Source organism: Palaemon carinicauda, chromosome 20 (assembly GCF_036898095.1).
Source record: "Palaemon carinicauda isolate YSFRI2023 chromosome 20, ASM3689809v2, whole genome shotgun sequence".
NCBI classification, from domain to species: Eukaryota; Metazoa; Arthropoda; class Malacostraca; order Decapoda; family Palaemonidae; genus Palaemon; species Palaemon carinicauda.
This window is the reverse complement of record NC_090744.1, coordinates 83,334,290-83,346,471: the sequence shown is the minus strand read 5'-3', so window position 1 is coordinate 83,346,471 and position 12,182 is coordinate 83,334,290. Positions and strand designations below refer to the sequence as shown.

The 12,182-nt window shown below is 43.1% G+C and overlaps 1 long non-coding RNA gene across 1 annotated transcript in view; it reads left to right on the top strand.

Moving 5' to 3' along the window:
* Window positions 1–10,500, top strand: part of LOC137659520 (uncharacterized) — a 73,274-nt gene extending 62,774 nt beyond the window's left edge. The window contains exon 2 of the long non-coding RNA XR_011047566.1: window positions 10,257–10,500. This is a non-coding gene — a long non-coding RNA (uncharacterized lncRNA). The remainder of the gene's footprint in view (window positions 1–10,256) is intronic.
* Window positions 10,501–12,182: the final 1,682 nt, after the last annotated feature.

Below are 12,182 nucleotides of genomic sequence, written 5' to 3'. Positions count from 1 at the left end.
GCAGCAGCACATTCAGCTGGAGCAGCAGGATGTGCATTAGTGCTTTTGTGAGAGAAGGCAGTGTTCCTTTTTTGGCCTGTGCTTGTTGGCTTAGGTCTTTGGGGTCTTGAGTCTGATCCTCCGTCAAAACCCTGAGCAACAATGCTGCAGTTCAACCTGCTTTGTGAGAGAAGTCGTCGTACATAAAAAAATTCTCGATCATCTAATAGAGCTTGAAGATGATGGGAGACTGGATGCAATGAGGCATTAAAACCTATGAAGCCAGCTTCCTTATCAATGAAGCAGGATAACTTTTCACCCCCCCCTTTTTCTTCCTCTCTTCTCCCTCAAGAGTTAGTCAAAGACACAGGTTCTGGTGTATAATTCAGCAAGAAAGTTTTCTGCATACTTTATCTCTAAACCGCACAGACAACAGTAGGAGCCAGACTAATCTACTTCTAGCGATCCTGGGAGAGGAGAGGAGCAGGCCTTTGGTCCGTGCTTTCACTAAAGGATGGATGCAAAATCATTTTCCTAGTGAAACCTCCTTTATTAGTTACTCCGATAGACCTCTCTGCCAAATACAGAGAGGAGCCTAAGAGACAGGCTATGTAACATCAAGTGTCTCTCTTTTTGGAGAGGGAGGCTATTGCCCGGTCCTGGATGTCACTGCTCTCAACGCCTTCGTTCAGAAGACAAAGTTCACCATGGTGACATCGAAATCAGTCCTTTCAACAGTAGGAAAGGTCCACTGAATTTTTAGATCTCCAGGATGTTTTCTTCTATATCCTCATCCATCCGAACTTCAAGCAATACTGGAAGGTTAGTGTATAGGAGTAAGTTGTCCAGTTTTGGGCTCTTTGTTTCGGTGTAAGCACCTCCCCTCAAATAGAGGGTGCGTCTGTTAGGACCTGTCTTTTTTCTAATCCTTAGTAATCCTTTAAAACTTCTTCCAGCTCCCTTTTCCCTGGGAGAAGGAATGTCGAACGACAGGAAATGAGAGGCTTTAGCTCCTGAGCAGACGCCTACTCGAGCATTCCTATTGACGGTTCCCAGGACGCTCACCTTCATCATAGGAAAGGCAAGGTGAAAGTTTTTTCATCTTCTTCTGATGACACAGCGCCCAGACGAGGCTGGCATCAACTTCCAGACCTCTGACTGTCAGTCAGCGTCCTATCGTGACACCGCAAGCTTCTGGTTGTAGTCTTTGGAGCAGTCCTGAGCATTTTTTCTTTCTACTGAAGAAAAATCTCCTTCCCAACATCCTTTTAGGATGTTGGCAACTGTCAAATAACATCCAATTCACCCAGTTGCAGGACAGTTGTCTGAGCCTAGCATGGCATCGGTTCATACTCCTTCTCCACCGTCAAACTGGTTATCGTCTTCTGGACGCGCTGCTATTTTTTAAACGGTGTGGGAAGAGAGCTTGTGGTAGATGTGACGTCTCCGATACCACAACAGTTTGTCCTTATTTTTATTATACTGCTAGATTTGCAACAGAAGCTCTCTTCGCTCATGCTAGTTTATCGGCCTGCGAACAACAAGAGAGTAGCAGGCCTGGACCCTGAGTGTCGGGTAACTTCACACCTGGACACCAAGCGTAGTGAGGCTACTAGTCGAGATGTTCTTGATGACGAACGTCTTTACAACTCCCTAGTTAAATGTCATATTTTAGCCATTTTTAACCCAAGGAGTCAAGCAAACAGACGTGACGACGTACGTCCACCTAACAGGATGTCGAGCTTCCAGTGGAACAGGACGTCCTGCAGGATGTGACGTCGAGCGTCCAGCAAGACGTGACGTCGAGCGTCTATCATCAAGCACATTGCGTCCCCGAGCGGCAAACAGCTCGTGACATGGACTTCTACGCGTTCCCACCATTCAAAGTGCTGTACAAGGTGTTTCAAAAGTTTGTGTCTCATGAGGGAACCAGGTTGGCTCTAGTAGCTCCCTTCTGGCCATTAAGAGGCTGGTTTACAAAAGGTATTGGAATGGATGGTGGACGTTCCAAGAAGCCTGCTATTGAGAATAGATCTTTTCAAACAACCTCACTTGGCAAGAAACCATCTAAACCTCCAAGCTCTGAATCTGACTGCCTTCAGACTATCGGAAAACTCGCAAGATCTAGAGAATTTTCGAAGGAGGCAGCCAAGGCTATTGCTAGAGCAAGGAGGACTTCTACCATCAAGGTTTATCAGTCCAAGTGGGAGGTTTTTAGAGAATGGTGTAGAGCTAATTGAGTTTCTTCACCCAGTACCTATGTAACACAAATTGCCAATTTCTTCTTGGACCTTAGAAGAAAGCACAAATTTTCCTCCTCGACCATCAAGGGGTACAGGAGTATGCTGGCAGGTGTCTTCAGACACAGGAATTTAGATCTCTCAAATAACAAACACCTTCAAGATCTCAGATCTTTTGAAACTTTTAAGGAGTGTCAACAGGAATCACCAGCCTGGAATTTAGATATTTTAAAATTCTTCATGAGTGACAGGTTTGAGCCTTTACACTCGGCTTCTTTTAAAGATCTGACTTTGAAGACTCTTCTTAGTAAATCTGGCAACAGCTAAGAGTGTCAGTGAAGTTCACGCTTTTAGCAAGAACATTGGCTTTAGAAACGGGAAAGCCATATGCTCCTTGCAACTTGAATTTCTGGCCAAAAACAAACGTCCTTCTCATCCATGGCTTAAATCTTTCGATATTGCTAATCTCTCTGATATTGTGGGTGAAGAGTTGCAGAAAGTTCTGTGCCCTGTTAGAGCACTGAAGTTCTATCTGGACAGAACTAAAGATGTAAGAGGCAATTCAGAAGCTCTTTGGTGTGGTCAAGAAGCCTGCGTTACCTATGTCTAAAAACGCCTTATCTTTTTTTTATAAGACTTAATTAGAGAGACTCACACACCTGTGGTGAGGCAGACCTTAAGCTGCTTAAAGTAAAGACTCATGAAGTTAGAGCTGTGGCAACTTCTGTAGCTTTTAAACAAAATCGTTCTCTGCAAAGCATCATGGATACAACCTTTTGGAGGAGTAAGTTTGTATTCGCCTCACACTACTAGAAACTTGTCCAGACTCTTTATGAGGACTGCTACACTTTGGGGCCATTCATAGCAGCGATTGCAGTAGTAGGTGAAGGATCTACCACTACGCTCCCCTAATCCCTAGTACCCTTTTTCTCCCCTTGGAACTTGTATATATTTTTATGGTTGTATGTGGAGGTTGGTGGACAGTCTTCCTCAATCTTTGATTTAGTCAGGTGGTCATTTTGCTCCTTGAGAGTGCCCGGAGCAAGGGTATTAGTTGAGGTCCTGTCAATATAGAGGTTATTACCCGTTTGACAGCTCCTAAAGATCTTCAGCCCCCTGGGTGGACCGTTGGATCTCATAAGGATAGCAGACATAATGAGGCAGAGAATCATTGAAGTCGGCTTCCTTAACAGGTACGAACACTTAAGCTTGTTTTAATTAACTCTTAAGTAATATTCCAACAATTTTGGTGTCTCTGACCCTCCACCAAGGGTGTCAATCAGCTATTGTTATATAACCAGCGGGTAAGTTTAATGTTTAAAAATGATATTTTCATAATAAAATAAATTTTTGAACATACTTACTCCACTGGTTATATAACTTATAATCCCCCCCTCCTCCCCTCTAGAGACCTTTGGGCATGGAAGATCTTGTGATATATGGAATGGTTCGTCCTATCTCCCGTTAGGGCGCTAGTGTACACCTGGCAACTCTATTTGCAATTGCCGCAAGTTTTTTTAATTTCTGCCGGACGTCAGGGACTAAAGCTGTTATATAACCAACGGGTAAGTATGTTCAAAAATTTATTTAATGAAAATATATCTGGATTATTTTTATTATTAACTATTCATAATGGCCGACCCTTCTTCCGCTTATAGAAAGTGTGTGAAAGGGTGTAAGACCCGGCTTCCTAAAGCCGCTGTAGATCCTCACTCAATTTGTGTTAAATGTAGGGGTAAAGTATGTGAGTTAGGGGATCGGTGTGATGAATGTGTTTTATTGTCTGAAAGTGAGTGGCTGGCTTTTGACCGCTACACTCGTAAACTTCAGAGAGACAGAGTTAGACGTAGTTCTTCTCGATCTAGAGAATTATCCACTTCCCGTCCCGTGTCATTGAACCTAATCCTTCCCCTGTAGTGGCAGTTTCAAATCCCATTACTGTTACCACTGAGCCTACGCTTAAAGACATGATGGTCGCGATTCAGGCCCTGGGAGTAAGGGTGGAATCGCTCGCTGCGGACAGGAACCAACTTATGTCCGACGTGAATCAATTAAAAAGTGTTAGTGCAAAAAGTGCAGTTAATGTGTTCAGTGCTGTGGAGGGTGTGTCTGCTCGAGCCTGTCGTTCACCTAGCCTTAGACCTCTTCCATGCTCCCCAACCCCTGGGAGAAGGAATGTCGATCGGCGAAAAGCAACGAGAGGCGTTATCGCTCTAGCAGACATCGCCTCGAGCGTTCCTGTTGTTGCCTCACTGGACGCTCACCCCCACCATGGGAAAGGTGAGATTAAGAGGTTATCCTCATCTTCGGATGACGTGGCGCACAGCAAGGGCTGGCGTCAAGCCTCCAGAGCTCTTAAGAGGAAAGTGGATGCAGTAGCTCAACGTCGCAATTTGTCGCTGTAAGCGCCTGGCTGTAGCCATTGGAGCAGTCCAGAGCATTTCCCTTTGTCTGTAGAAGGTTCTCTGATAGGATGTCAGAAGCTGACAAATGTCTAGTTCAGCCTGCAGCGGATCTAGTTCCTGAGTCTAGTATCACGATTCATGCTCTGCCGCTACCGTTAGACTGGTTTTCGTCATCCGGACACTTGGCGTGTTACGTGAGCGATGAAGGAGGCGAGTTTGCGGTTGAAGTTACTTCACCTGCGTCACCGCATGTTGACCTGAATTGGAGTATGCTGCAAGACATGCAACAGCAGCTCTCGTCTTTTATGCATACGTATCACCCTGCTGTCAACAAGAGTGTGGTTCGCCAAGATCCCGACCGCCGGGAAACTTCACAACTTGACGCTAAGCGTTGTAAGGCTGCTAGTCTAGTAGCGCTTGATGACGGACAGCTTCCCAAGCATCAAGTGGTTAAACATGGCGCTGATCGACGTGATAAGGTGTCCATGAAACATCGAGATCCTGATCCTCTTGACACCAAAAGTCAAACTACCAGGCGTCAACCAACCAAGCACGACGACGATCGTCATGCAGCTAAACGTGATGCTGATCGTCAAGTTAGACGTGACGTCGAACGTCAAGTGAAATGTGATGCCCAACGTCAAACAGATGTTGAACGACTTGCAGTCGGACGTGACGCCGAGCGTAAGAGCAGCGAACGTTATGATGACGTCAGTCATACCAAGCGTCAAGATCGCGAGCGCCGTAGTGCTAATCCTCATGATTGCGAGCGACTGCTTTCTGAGCGTCGAGCGTTGGCTCATAGTTACACTGCATGTGATGACCCTACACCTGTATTAGACAGTGCTCGGGCCCATAAGGAGTCTCCTCTTGTTCTGCAAGATGCCTCTACAACAGTTAGTTTTGTCGGAGGAAGAGCCTGATGATCACTTTTCCCCGGCTGAACTTTTGGATGATTTATCTGAAGGAGAAGAGCCTAAGACGGTTCATCATTCAGTAGATTTTAAAAAGATTATGGAAAGTCTTTACGGAAGAATTTCCAGATCAGTTTGTTCCCGTTGCTCCGCGTTCACCATCTTCGGAGTTTACTCTTGGGAAGGCAGCGAAGGAATCGCTGTTCACTAAGATGTTCCTCTCTCGGTCTTCGAAGAGAGCATTAAGGATGTTGGGAGATTGGATGCAGTCCAAAAAAGACCAGGGCAAGACGGCCTTCGCTTTTCCTCCAGGTAGATTAGCGTCCAGGTCAAGTGTGTGGTACGAGACAGGAGAAGTTCTCGGCTAGGGAGTTCCTGCCTCTGCCTAGGGCGACTTCTCAAGCCTTGTAGACTCTCCTCTTCAGTTGGCCATGAGAAGAACTAAGATTTTTTGGTCGACTTCTGAGTTCGATCATCTCCTCAAAGGCGTCTTCAGAGCCTTCGAGGTTTTCAATTTTCTAGATTGGACTCTGGGAGCCTTGGAGAAGAAAGTTTCAACCCTAAAAGATCCTGACACATACTTTTATACATACTGTATATCGTGTATGGATAAAGCCGTTAGGGACGGCTCTAATGAGTTGGCAGCCCTATTCACAGCTGGCATTCTTAAGAAAAGAGCAACAATGTGTTCTTTTCTTTCTATGGGGTCACTTCCTTCCAGAAGTCAGAATTGCTGTTTGCACCTCTTTCTCCATCTCTGTTTCCTCAGGAGTTAGTGAGAGAGGTTGCTTCCGCTTTGACCCAGTAGGCCACTCAAGACTTAGTCTACAAGACTGCAAGGAAGGTTCTACCGACTTCCTTTACCAGCCGTAAACCGAAAGAAGAAACTCCTTTTCCTCAATTCTCACAGCCTTTTTGAGGAAAGTCCATCCGTAGGGGTAGCTTCAGACCCGATGGGAGGAGAGCTAGGAGGAGAGGTTCCAGACCTGGGCGAAGCAGTGTCTGCCTGCTTTCGCCCTCTGACAGCGGTAGGAGCCAGACTGAACAACTGGCGAGCCTGGGAGAGAAAGGGAGCAGACCCTTGGTCCGTTCGTGTTTTAAAGGAGGGATACAAGATTCCTTTCATTATGAAACCTCCGTTAGTTTTAGACCCTGTAGCTCTCTCTCCCAGATACAAGGAGGAGTCGAAGAGACAGGCTATGCACCTCCAAATGTGTCTCTTGTTGGAAAAGAAAGCAGATGAGAGGGTGCGAGACTTGCAGTCACCAGGGTTCTACAACCGCCTATTCTTGGTTCCCAAGAACTCGGGGGGGATGGAGACCAGCCCTGGACGTAAGTATCCTTAACGACTACGTTCAGAAGACGAAGTTCTCTATGGAGACGCCAAAGACTGTGTTAGCAGCAGCAAGAAAGGGCGACTGGATGGTCTCGTTATACCTCCAGGACGCTTACTTTCATATCCCCATCCATCCAAGTTTCAAGCGTTTCCTAAGGTTCGTGTACAGGAAGGAAGTCTTCCAGTTTCGGGCCTTGTGTTTCGGCCTCAGTAACGCTCCTCTCATTTTCACGAAAATTATGTTAAATGTAGCGAGTATGCTGCATTCAAGAGGCATCAGAGCCTCCTTGTATCTGGACGACTGGCTTCTCAGGGCTCATTCCTTCAATCGCTGTCTGGAGGATCTGCGTCTGACATTGAGATTGTCAGAGGAGCTGGGTCTTCTTGTAAACAAAAGAAGTCTCAATTGATTCTCTCCCAGAAGATTCTATATTTGGGGATGGAGATTTGGAGTCTAGCTTTTCAGGCTTTTCCGTCACCCTTAAGGATACAACAAGCCCTCTTGAAACTTCTTACTTTTCTAGAGAAAAAAATTTGTTCGGTAAGAGAGTGGATGAGTCTGCTGGGAACCCTCTCTTCACTGGAACAATTAGTTTCCCTGGGAAAACTGAATCTGCGGCCTCTTCAATTCCACCTCAATTGTCATTGGAACAGAGAGAAGAGCCTCGAGATGAAAAGCATTACCCTTACGGAACCAGTAAGAAGGTGCCTCCCTTGGTGGAACGACCTAGGCAAGCTTCAGGAAGGTCTCTCATTGGAACAAAGGAGCCCAGACCTTGTGTTGTGTTCCGACGCCTCGGACTCGGGGTGGGGAGCAACACTGGGCAAGTCGTAGATCTCAGGTTTGTGGACAAGGAAACAGGAGAGCTTCCACATCAATCAGAAGGTGCTGTTGGCAGTCCTGTGATGGCAGACAGCCTCAGCAGGAGGGATCAAGTTTTGTCCACTCATTGGATCTAGAGGTATGCGAGAAACCATGGCGGATTTGGGGTCGTCCGTCCATAGACCTGTTCGCGACCTCGAAAACGAAAAGGCTGGAGACATACTGCTCCCCAGTTCCAGATCTCAAAGCGACACACATAGACGCTTTCCTGCTGGATTGGTCTCACCCTGACATGTACGCGTTCCCACCATTCAAAGTTCTCTACAAGGTGTTACAAAAGTTTGTGTCACACGAGGGAACCAGGATGACTCTAGTGGCTCCCTTTTGGCCATCAAGAGAATGGTTCACAGAGGTACTGGAATGGATGGTGGACATTCTGAGAAGCCTCCCATTGAGAGTAGATCTTCTCAAACAACCTCACTTGGCAGGACACCACCAAAACCTCCAAGCTCTACGTCTAACTGCCTTCAGACTATCGAAAAACTCACAAGAGCTGGAAGATTTTCGAAGGAGGCAGCTACGGCTATCGCTAGAGCAAGGAAAGCTTCTACCATCAAGGTTTACTAGTCCAAGTAGGAGGTTTTTAGAGAATGGTGCAGAGCTAACTCAGTTTCTTCATCCAGTACCTCTGTAACTCAAATTGCTGACTTCTTTCTAAACCTTAGAAGAAAAGGCAACTTTTCTTCCTCTACTATCAAGGGGTACAGAAGTATGTTAGCAGCCGTATTCAGGCACAGAAATTTGGACCTCTCCAATAATAAAGGCCTTCAGGACCTTCTCAGATCATTTGAGACTTCTAAGGAGCGTTAAAAGGGATCACCATCCTGGAATCTAGATTTTGTCTTGAAGTTCCTCATGAGTGACAGGATTGAGCCCTTACACTCTGCTTCTTTTGAAGATCTCACTTTAAAGACACTTTTCTTGGTTAGTCTGGCAACAGCTAAGAGAGTCAGTGAGGTTCACGCCTTTAGCAAAAATATTGGCTTCAGAAATGGCAAAGCCATATGTTCCTTGCAACTTGGATTCCTGGCCAAGAACGAACGTCCTTCTCCTCCATGGCCTAATTCTTTTGAGATTACAAGCCTTTCTGATGTGGTTGGTGAGGAGTAGAAGGTCCTGTGTCCTGTTAGAGCACTGAAGCTCTATCTGGACAGAACTAAAGAATTAAGAGGCAAATCAGAAGCTCTTTGGTGTGCAGTCAGGAAACCTTCGTTACCTATGTCAAAAAAACGCCCTATCATTTATTATAAGACTTTTAATGAGAGGCTCACTCAAAATGTACGAATTTTGATATTCAAATATAAGACAACAATACACATGATGTATAATCCAAATACAAGTGTTCAAAAACATCTCTGAAATTCTTATGAATCAAATTTTCATAAATTCCCTTTCCCTCCGCCTCATGGTTATCAGATGTGTTTTGTTCATTATTAATATGAAGGATGGGCTAGCCTCCCAGTGCACATCTTCTCTATCCTTGGAGTGATGGATGAAAAGCTTACTTTTAGGTCATTTTCCACAAGCATCCGAGTTCTGTACTTGGTTTTCATTTTGGAACTCCCTGTTAAAGTACCACGGATCCCTGGTGGTCTTTGGACCCTACTTTAAGAACCCCTGCTCTAGATCACCAGTTTATCTCACTTTCACCTTGTCATATGGCACTTCAAGCTTTTTTGATATTCATTTTACATCTGGTTTTTTTCAACTCTTTAAACCTTCACTACCTCCCTTTTAAGCTTTTTTTTTTTTTTTTTTTTTTTTTTTTTTTTTTTAACACAATATTCCATTACTAATCTTTTACATTCCCCTACTCTTATTTCTCCCCTCTTTTGCTACAACTAATTTTCCTCCATCATGAAAAAGGATCAGACACACTGTTAGTTATACCCATAAATACGTACACATCTTTCCATCTTTCAGACATCCTTCTAGTTATGAGTACAAAATCCATGAGTGCTCATTCTCCCATTTTTCCATTTGCCACTCTTACCCATGTATACTTGTTATTATGTTGCTTTTCAAAGAAACTGCAATTTATCACCAGCTCTTTTTTCAACACACATCTTCCAGACTCTCACCACATTTTTACCTGGTACTCCATACTTACCAAAGACACCTACCTCTCCTATCCCCAAGAATTCCTGCCTGCAATTTTAAAGTGACGTATTGTTACAATATGTGTGTGAATGGGGTGGTGGCCCCCCCCCCCCCCCCACTAACTAGACATTGATAGCTGCACCCTGATTACAAGTCTTATGGCTAGTTTCAGCTATTGTGAAAATTTATCATCACTTTAAGGAGATCAATGTTTTTATGGTTTCGCAAAATGCAAATTATTTCTAAATTTGTAATTTTTATTGCTTTTGTTGTGTATTCTAAATTTTTTGTAGTTCTAAATACAGTACTGTAATATATGACTCTGAAATGTCTGGCCCATTATTACGATATCGTCTTTATGTATACTCTATTTTGATTCATATTCTTTTTCTTTTACAGAATCCTTCAGAGGTGGGAACCATGATACATGTGAGTCTTGAGTTTTAGAATTTTCTTTGTCGACAAAGTTTTGAATATTTTGATGCTTTTTGTTTATAAGGCACTTCTTAATGTGGTTTCCGTACGTGTTTGTATGTCGTAAATTTGGTATATTGACCTTCACCAACTTCGTTGTGAAGGTGGTTTTGATACTCATGTATTTATTTATCAATTTTTGTTACCTACTGTTTATGTTTGCTTATTTGTGGTTTGCATAACTCAAAATTATTTGACCGGATCTCATGAAATTTGGTAGGATGATTGGCCATGGTCCATGGACAACTTGATTTAGATTTTGGGAGTCATTAGGTCAAAGCTCTAAACGTCGCGTGAAAATGTCAAAAGCCTATTTTTGCTATATCGTAGTCAGTTTTTTTTTTTCATTCAATCGAAACTAGGACCAAAATATGCATAATTCAATTGACTCGTGATATATAGTTGGCCCTCGTTATTCGTGATAGTTAGGTTACAGACACAGCCTTGAAAAGGGAATTTTTGCGAATAACTGCTACACTAGGGTGGGCTAACTCCTAACCTAAAAAGTCACTACCCCTTGTCATGATTGGGTGCCCAAGCTAATGATTAACACAGTAAATACTGCCTAGTATTTTTTTTTTAATTTGGTTTGTATAACAGTTTGTAATCATATGTACATTGTACAGTACATTTGCAAACATGTACACCTACGAACTGGACACAGTAAGGTTACAGTACAGGATTGTGCTAAAGTAAAGCTTTACTGAGTCATCATCATCCCCCTGCTGTTTTGTATAACTAAAGTTTTTTTAATCTAGTACAGTAATACTGTACTGTAATCTAATACTCACTGATACTCTAGGGTATGTTACTGTAATATATGTACAGTGATGTCACTACAGTATAGCTTAACTGTGCTTACTTTAACTGTCATGTGTTTTCCTTTTTTTCTTGAAGCATGATGCAACTGTGTCGTTTCTTGTACAGTGAGCTATTATCTACAGTAATTGTATTTATTTCATCTTCGACTTCAATTGGCTTGAAAAATAAAAGATAATACAAATATCGTCAGTAGCATTATAGTATATAATCATTGTAATGCCACAACAACCCCCCCCCCCCAAAAAAAAAATAAACCAGTCCGTTTTAATCAGGGTATGAATTTTTCTATTTACATACTAGTTTGAAGGAATTAACTTAATATATGTGTTCAGTATAATCATATACTGTAGTTGTGTAGTTATGATTTTAAGTAAAGTGAAAATAAGAATTAATTTTATCTATTCTTTGAAAACTCTCTATGGAATACTCACTGACAGAGCCGTAATATCTTAATCTTAAATACTTAATCCTAAATCAGTCACTGATGCGTGACAGCGCATCAGCGACATTACTTTTGCCTGGTATGTGTGAAAAGCTAAAATTCCATTCCTGGAGCAAGAGGCTCCAACGCATCAACCATTGATTTTTATTCTTAAACCTGTTCAAGAAAACCAACGGATTATGGTCCGTTAATATTTTAATCGGAGTCCTTGTAGAGGGTAAATACACCTGAAAAATAGTTAACAGCTAAAATTAATCCCAAAATCTCTTTCTCTACGGTCAAATATTTCTGTTGTGTCGGGGATAACTTTTTGGAAAAATAGGCAACAGGATGAGATGCTCCATGAACATCTTCCTGCAACAAAACTGCTCCAACACCAACATCACTCGCATCAGTAGCAAGTGAAAAAGGGACGTCAAAATCAGGGGCTTTCAATATAGGGAAATTCATTAGGACCTGCTTTAATTTTTCAAAGGCATTTTGGGCATCGTTAGTCCATACAAAAGTCACATTTTTAATTTCTAACTCGGCCATCTTCTCCTTAAATAATTTACTCAGAAAATTAGACCCACAATCGGACTGAATTA